Source organism: Ahaetulla prasina, chromosome 3, assembly GCF_028640845.1.
Source record: "Ahaetulla prasina isolate Xishuangbanna chromosome 3, ASM2864084v1, whole genome shotgun sequence".
Taxonomy (NCBI): Eukaryota; Metazoa; Chordata; class Lepidosauria; order Squamata; family Colubridae; genus Ahaetulla; species Ahaetulla prasina.
The window spans coordinates 165,699,033-165,708,156 of NC_080541.1; positions in this window are offsets into that span (position 1 = coordinate 165,699,033).

Here is a 9,124-nt window from a genome sequence, read left to right on the forward strand (position 1 = left end):
TTTAAGACAGAGCCTTGAGGTACCTTACTGATACTTCCCTCCATGTAGATGTAATTCCATTAAGGACTACACATTGAGAATGGTTGGTCAGTTACAAATACAACTGGTAGTAATTTTCCATGGTTATACATGTTTTCCATTTAAAATGGTGACTGCCGTCAGAAGGAGTCGCAGTGAATGCAGAAAAAGGCTCAAGCAATTCCCTCATTATTTTACACTATGCCAGAGAACTTGTGTTACAGTTACAACTTTTTAGGGATATCTGCTTATTGTATTAATAAGATTGGCAACATATAGTTATATAGTTATTCATGTGTTAGGATTAGGTTGATTGCCAACCACCATTGTGTTTATGTATGTATTAGTAGACCAGAGGAATGCTGTTGATATAATTTACTTGGACTTCAGTAAAGCATTTGATAAAGTAGACCATAACCTACTACTAGATAAAGTAGAAAAATGTGGGTTAGACAGCACCACCACCAGATGGATTCGTAACTGGCTGACCAACCGCACTCAACGTGTAGTCCTCAACGGAACTACATCCACATGGAGGGAAGTATGCAGTGGAGTACCCCAAGGCTCTGTTTTAGGCCCAGTACTCTTCAACATCTTCATCAATGACTTGGACGAGGGGATAGATGGGGAACTCATCAAATTTGCAGATGACACCAAGCTGGCAGGAATAGCCAACACTCCAGAAGATAGGCTCAAGTTACAGAAAGATCTTGACAGACTTGAACATTGGGCGCTATCTAACAAAATGAAATTCAACAGTGAAAAAGTAAGGTTCTACATTTAGGCCAAAAACAAAATGCACCAGTACCGTATATGTGGTACCTTGCTCAATAGTAGTACCTGTGAGAGGGATCTTGGAGTCCTAGTGGATAACCATCTAGATATGAGCCAGCAGTGTGCAGCAGCTGTTAAAAAGCCAACACAGTTCTGGGCTGCATAAACAGAGGATAGAATCAAGATCACGTGAAGTGCTAGTACCACTTTATAATGCCTTGGTAAGGCCACACTTGGAATATTGCATCCAGTTTTGGTCGCCACGATGTAAAAAAGATGTTGAGACTCTAGAAAGAGTGCAGAGAAGAGCAACAAAGATGATTAGGGGACTGGAGGATAAAACATATGAAGAACGGTTGCAGGAACTGGGTATGTCTAGTTTAACAAAAAGAAGGACCAGGGGAGACATGATAGCAGTGTTCCAATATCTCAGGGGCTGCCACAGAGAAGTGGGAGTCGGGCTGTTCTCCAGAGCACCTGAGGGTAGAACAAGAAGCAATGGGTGGAAACTGATCAAGGAAAGAAGCAACTTAGAACTAAGGAGAAATTTCCTGACAGTTAGAACAATTAATAAGTGGAACAACTTGCCTTCAGAAGTTGTGAATGCTCCAACACTGGAAATTTTTAAGAAAATGTTGGATAACCATCTTTTTTTTTTTTTTTTTTTTTTTTTTTTTTTTTATTCAAAAAGTTTTTATTAGTCAAAAAAGGTTTATACAAATACATATCAGGTATGGTAAATTTTCATTTTTCTTATCTAAAATAAGAATTTTACTCAAATTTTTTAACACATACAACAGCCATAAGGCAAGCAGGTGACACGAAGTAGCTAAGTTTGCAAATTTTAAATACGTAATAAAGAAGAGTCAAGAATAAACAGAATATCGTACAAAAGAGAATAAGGAAAACCAACACAATCCCAAATATCTTTATCACTTCCTAGTTTTGGATCTCAGAACTCTGGGTTCAGCCTGACCTAACTCCAGGGCCGCAACAGCGGCAGCCGCTCAGCCCCATGATCTATAACCTCCCTTCTTCAATTCCTGGGTCATCTGATTCCAGGAAGGCTTTGTGTTCCTCCACATAGGCCGTAGCCTCCGCAATTGTACTGATTTTTTCGTAATGCCCTCCCGGAAAATCATCAATCCTCTGGCATCAGCCATCTGAAGCCCACTCCTTCTGGTACAATTTGCTTGACAAAAATAATATTTCTTTCTTTTTCACGTACCTGTCTGGGAATCTGCCTCAGAATGGCTATCTCCTGCCCCTGTAAATCAGTGCCCCACTCCTATGTTTTCTAAGAATTTCATCTCGCCTCTTCTCACAAATTTGACATGAACCTCTCTGGGAACTGCATGCGTGCGTGCATATTGCGAATTAACTCTATAAACTCGATCCACATCCCAATTCATGAAATCAACACCTCTCCCAAGAAATTCTCCCAACAATTTAGTCACAACATCTCTCAAGTCTTCTTGGTCCACTTCTTCCAAATTTTGAAACCTAAGGAAATAAGACATTTTATCCATCTGTAGTCCAAGCACAGCATTGCCTGTCGCCTCCTCTCTTTTCTGCACTGCCCGCATCTCACCCTCCAAACCTTCCACTTTCTGCTTGTTTTCTGCTGAAACTTGTTGAGTATCCTTTAAATCCTTTTGGATAGTCACAATTTCTGCTCTTATTTCATCCAATTTCTTGTCCATATTAGATAACTTTTCCAAAATTCTCCATCTCTCCAGCAGTTGGTCTCTGACCTTTGCCATTAAGGAAAAAAATACAAAATCCTCAGGCAGGCACAGTATCCTTGTAATTTCCTCCGGATCCACCAGGGGCACTCACAGGAGCAACGAGTCCAGAGTACAGTTAGTCAACCAGGAAGTCAAGGGAAGTGATGTCATCAAAATTCTCATAGTGAAGGCGGAAGCTGGACGCCACCACTGTTCCCCAGAAGGAGGGGGCCTCAAACCTTCCCTCCTAAATTTCTCCATCACCTCTTCTCTCCAGAGCTCCACAAAACCGTAATCTTCTTATTTTAAGTTCTCCTCTCCAGAATAACTCGTGCTCCTTCCAACCGCAGGGGAGAAAACCCCCGCACTCCGGAGCACTCCACCACGCCACCGATATTCCCTTCCCTTCTCCTCCTCAATTCTTCTCCGTGCCCTGTTCACCACCAGGCTGCTGCAGTTATAAATCCAATGCCCCGGTGTCACCGGGCACAGCGGCCCAGGCGACGACCAAAATAATGGCCGCGGCCTGTGGCCTCCGAACCCCGCCGAGCCTAGGACGCACCAGCATCAGTCCCCACAGTCCTGTATGTCGGCTGGGAGACCCCTGGCGAGCCGTCCGTGCGGCAGGTGTCCTTTTCGGAACACCTGGCCCCTGAGGGCCTCGGCGGCGGCCGGATTCGGGCGCTGGAGGCAGGAGAAACCTTCCAGACGTCCGTTGCCGCTGGATACCGGAAGTCGTCTCCATGTTGGATAACCATCTGACTGAGATGGTGTAGGGTTTCCTGCCTGGGCAGGGGGTTGGACTAGAAGGCCTCCAAGGTCCCTTCCAACTCTGATGTTATGTTATGTTATGTTATGTTAGGAATTTGCTATGTTTTGTTTCTTTTACCAAATATATTTTTATTGGGTCAATGACTGAACCAAAGTGTCTGCCTGTCTGTCTGTCATGCATTAAGTGAGGATGTGCAAAACATCAATTAGGTTAGAATTAAAAGTAATTCAGAAGATGATGGGGTTAGCCCAGGGGTGAAATTTAACAGGTTCTGATAGGTTCTGGAGAACCGGTAGCAGAAATTTTGAGTAGTTTGGAGAACCAGCAAATACCACCTCTAGCTGGCCCCAGAATGGCCTGGGAATGGAGATTTTGCAGTATCCTTCCCCTGAGATGCCCACCAAGCCACACTCACAGAACCAAAAAATTGAATCCCACCACTGGGTTAGCAGAGATGGCTAAATTAGATAGATTCATTATTATAGATATGGGTAGTACATATTATGGTACTATGTAAAAGTAAAAAGTTGAGTTGTATGTTATTACCTTATTCTACTGCACTAAAAAGAGTAAGAAGTCAATGCTTTCCCTTTTCTTTTTCCCTTTGCCTACAGATTTCCCTCTTCCCCTTTTCTCCCCTAATTTCCCATTATTTTCATTTTTCTTAGCATTTTATATTTAGATAAACTAATAAAATTTGTAAAGTAAGAATTAAAGGCAATTCAACCAAGCCTCTGACTCAAGCTGACTTTTCAAATTGAAATCCAATCAAACTAGATACCTCTGAATCAATTTGCATTACCCTGACTATGCAGAGAGAAGGGCTTTCAACTTTTGTCATGAAGCTACAGGTTCGAATAAAATGAGCCACTTTTCCTATATTGCACCTTCACAATAATCAGGAGAAGAATGCCAGAGAATTGTCTTACAGTCATGAAGTCAGTTCCATGAGAATAGATTTGAATCTGATTTTTTTTCCCAGTCCTAATCTGCACCTTAAAAGCTATACCAACCATGTTTTTCTTGGGAAAATTCACACTTTTTGTTTATTTTTGTTACAGTTTACTGCATTTTTCTCTTATTTGTTTAGATGAAAATTCTGGGTTATGGTGACTTTTATATAAGCAACGTTTTTCTGCTATATTTATGGGGCCTGGGGAACTTGTAGGATCTATCCCAAAGATAATCCCATAATCAACCCTATCATGAGTCAATATGAGAGGGCTCTCTTAGTTTTCAGATACTTGAAGAAGAAGTATAAGTGGGCCGAAGTAACCACTGGCTGCTCATTTTGAACTGGGCCTGTCCTATGAGGTGTCTCATGTCTCCAGAAAAATTGGCTGGCTGTAGAACATCCCACTAGATTGGCTATATGGATGAGCAACATTAAAGTGAAGTTAAACCATGGACAAAAAGGAACATTTGAACTGCATCCAACTCTACTTTGTTGTAGTGAAAAGGACTCCTGGTCATGCAGATATATTCTCTAATTAATAAGATACTTATCTTCTCCCCAAATAGAACTGATGGCACTTTTTGAATGAAGTAAGGATATGATGAAATAATAAAGTAGGCAGCAGATTCAGTGAAAATGAATATCCTACTTAAAATAATAATAATAAAAAAAACTGAAGGAAAGATAAGATCACCTTTGGATAGGGCGGTTGCCATTTTGGCTCTTGAACCTATGGCAACAATTTTCTGTACAGTTTTCTTTTGAGATTGATGAAACTTAATTTCATCTTGCTACCTTAAGTCAGCCTTCTGGATGAGATGAAGATAGAGAAATAGAAATAATAGGCTACAAAACAGCACTGTTTCCAAACAATGACTCTTTTCGGTGTCAGCAAGAGTTCCCTCATAGATGGAGAGGATTAAAACTGTTTCCACGTAGCCCACCAACAATTTCTCAAAAGGCTACCTGAAAACACAAGTGTCTAGAACTTTCTTTGTCTAATACATCTCTAGATGTACATTTTGTACATCTCTAGGGAAATCCAGAGGTGCAACTGCAGGTCTTCTATAATTCTTATAAAACAGAAATCTATCCAGAGATTGAAACAAGGTCAACAGTGATTTTTTAAATCTAGTGATACTTAAAATCTTGCAGAAACCAAGTGATAGAACATTTGGTGAAATATAAGTGAACTGAATATCATTGCCTTGTCTGAAGCCGCACAGAGGGAACAGACGGATGAGACAAGATGATTTAGTGTTCCTTTTCCTCCCATTCTACTTCCTATTCTCCCCCTCCCATCAACTTTGAGACACAATGTGATAAGCAGCAGATGGATATGGCATTATCATTATATGATTGCAGGAGTGACCACGTGATTTGATATGACTCATAGTCTCCTACTGGTATTTCAGAGAACCTTAGGCATAATGTCAAGTTGCAAATGGTTACAGGAGTTTAAGAAGGAATCAAACCTGATTTTGGCTTGGTTTTGACTGATCAAAGTCTTAAGAGGAAGTGGTTTTTAGTTTGTTTACTTTGATTTGTAGTCCAGTTTATGAAGCAGAGATGCATAAGTCTTCAAACATACAAATCTAATCAATGATTGAAAAAGGACAGCACTTAATATGGATTTTTAAAAAGGCCAGAAAAGGTTCAGTTGCATGCAAATACATTTATTGCTCACACGGTTCAAATCACTGTATTTGCAGAAGGACACAATTTTACACCAAACAATTAACTGCAAATTGCAAGTGTTGTCTTCAATTGGGTTGCTACCAAGAGAAACATTGTTTGTACACAAGGGCATTTTAAACATTGTGAATAACTGCAAAACATCACTGCTGAAAACCAGGGGCATCTTTGAAAATTAACCATTGCTTGGGTGGGTGGGGCTGATTGGCTAATCAATTTTATAGGCCTAAACTGGGATTCTCTCACTTAGCTTTCCCACTCTGTTATCTCTTCCCCTTTCTTCATCCCAGCCCCATTTTGTTGTGTGTGTTTTTGGGTGTTTATTTTTGGAAAAGTGTTGTGTGTGTGTGTGTGTGTGTGTGTGTGTCTGTGACAGAAAGAGAGAGCGAGAAAATATATCTAATAAAGCTTAATTAATCTTATAAAAGGTGTTCCCTCTTTTATAGAGGAATTAATTGTAGCTAGTATTCATTAATTTAATCAATATAAATATATCTCAATACGTCTTACATCTAACTATCTGTCTCTGTCTCTCTGTCTCTGTCTCTGTCTCTGTCTCTCTCTCTCTCTTAACTTGATCTGCTTTTTGTGAGGAGCATAGACTTTGCTAGGTAAAGGTAAAGGTAAAGGTAAAGGTTCCCTCGCACATACGTGCTAGTCGGTGCCGACTCTAGGAGGTGGTGCTCATCTCCGTTTCAAAGCCGAAGAGCCAGCACTGTCCAAAGATGTCTCCGTGGTCATGTGGCTGGCATGACTCAACGCCAAAGGCGCATGGAATGCTGTTACCTTCCCACCAAAGGTGGTCCCTAGCTAGGTACATACAGCTATAAATGTGCATAGCTAGATACATACAGCTATAAATGTGTTCATGCATTTATTGAATCATATGGGAATCTCTAGGTTCCCACATGATTCAACTGGAGTTTCAGCTGGAGGTAGAAGCCTTGAGTTGACATGATGTAGAAGCTAAGACTCAACATGGATTTTAGTTGTGTATGTGTATATATGTGCATGTATGTGTATAGTTTTTTCTTCCTTCCATTCAATCATGTCTGATCCTCAGAGCTTCCTGGATAGGTCCCTGCAATTTTCTTGGCAAGGTTTTTCAGAAATGGTTTGCCGTTGCCTCCTTCCTAGGGTGGAGAGAAGATGTCTGGCCTAAAGTCACCCAACTGTTCTCCTGTCTGAGGAGAGACTCATAGTCTCCCAGTTTCTTGCTTAATGCCTTAACCGCTGCATGTACTATAAAAATCAAGATATTTATATAAATACATATATTATTCTATTTTTCCAGTTGGAAGAGAATTGTCTTAAGCTTAAGTTCATTGTTCTTTCAAATCAGTAAAAGACTCATGATAACAAAATTTGAGAATGGCCTTGCAAAAAAACAAAACTGAAATCTAAACACCAAAAGTGGCAGTAGAGAACCTTTAACTCTTTGCTCACTGATGAGGCCCGGATCCTCACATACAAGTAAATTCTCTCTCTTTATAGCTCCATTCCTGATGCCTTCATGGAAACAGTACGGATATGGTTTCTTCTTGGTTTCATACATGTGTTTTAAATTCAAGTCGAATCTATTTCTTGAATGGAAACAATATGAAATGTATATTTCATATATGTTTGTGCTTTAAATTCAAGTCTAACCTATTTCTTGATGATTCCCTGTTCAAGTACTAATGAGGTCCACTCTGCTTAGCTTTCTGCAGATTAGCCAAGGTCAACTAGGTGCTGCCTTTTCATACAAATAATTGCCAATTGCATGAATGGCACACTTGTACTGAGTATTAGCTATATTTCAGAATTTCTCTGAAGAAGTTAGATAGACCGGAGACACACACATCCCCAATAAACCATGGACCATCAAAACCCCATGTTCACTCGCATGGCCCATCTTCAGATTAGAGGAGCATGACTCCAAGACAGTAAACTTTTTTTATTTCCTTTGCTGACATTCTGGTCATACGACAGCATGGAAATAATGCTTGGATTTCACCAAGCCTTTCTTCTCTCCCCATTTTTCCCCATGCACAGGGGGGGAAAAAAGCATTCTCCATCAATACAGTATCAGTATACCTATATTGATTTACCTACGTACACATTTTCATACGCATACCCATACAGAGAGATTCACAGGTGGCAAACCTAATGCACAGAGAGAAATCCCACCATCTCGATGATAACTTGCTTGTTTTGCTGCTCCCGCTGCGACATAAACAGCCTACTGATGAGATGAAGACAGTAAGAATGATGAAGAACGTTCCGAGGCAGAAACGCAACTGCCTAGACAAAACTCTGGGACAGTAGGTGATGAAATGCTCCATTATGCCCGCCTATTACAAAGAATGTGGTAGTGATGTATAAGGTATGAACGCTGTGGCCTGCAGAGTACCGAAGCATTGCCTTTGCTGTTGCTGCTGCTGCTGCTGCTGCTGCTGCTGCTGCTGCTAGACAGGAGATGTTCTGCCTGAACTGAAACTGCTGAGGATTTTTTTCCACGAGGAGGCTATCCCTTCCCCAGCACTTTTGCTGAAGTATCTAGTGGTTCTCTCACCGGCAGACTGACTGAGACAGACGACCTCCCAGAAGAAAACCAAGAACTGCCCATGTTGTTTTAGGAACAAAAGGGGAGGGAGAGCTTTTCCCCTTGAAGCAGGAGGATGAGTAGGGGCTCGATGAGGAAGCAATTCTGTCAGAAGGTAGGAGAAGGCGATTTTCTTTTTGGGGAACATCAAGGAAGTCAGGGTGGGTGCCGGGAGCGGTGGTGGAAGTGACTTAGCCCTCTGCCTTCTTGTAGTTGCTTTAATTAAATCTGCTGATTTAGGCATCTCGCTTCAAGGTGTTGATTAAAGTGGACACATTTTTAAAAAAATATATAAATAAAATAAATCTCATGCTTGTTCTTGACACATCTGGTGGCTTTAGGATGTTTTCCTTCAGCATATTGGAAAGGTTCTACATCAGGACTTTGAGATTTGTAAAAACACACACACACACAAACACACACGCACACATACACAGACAGACACCACCACCTTAGCCAGTGAGGCTTTGCCACATGGGGTGGCTGAGATTTGAGGAAAGATTCCGGTTAACTTTTCAGTTTTTGCAAAGATGGGGGAAGGAAGGGTGCGGTGCAAACGACATAGGTAGTCTTTGATTTGAGTGGAAGTTTTGCCTTTT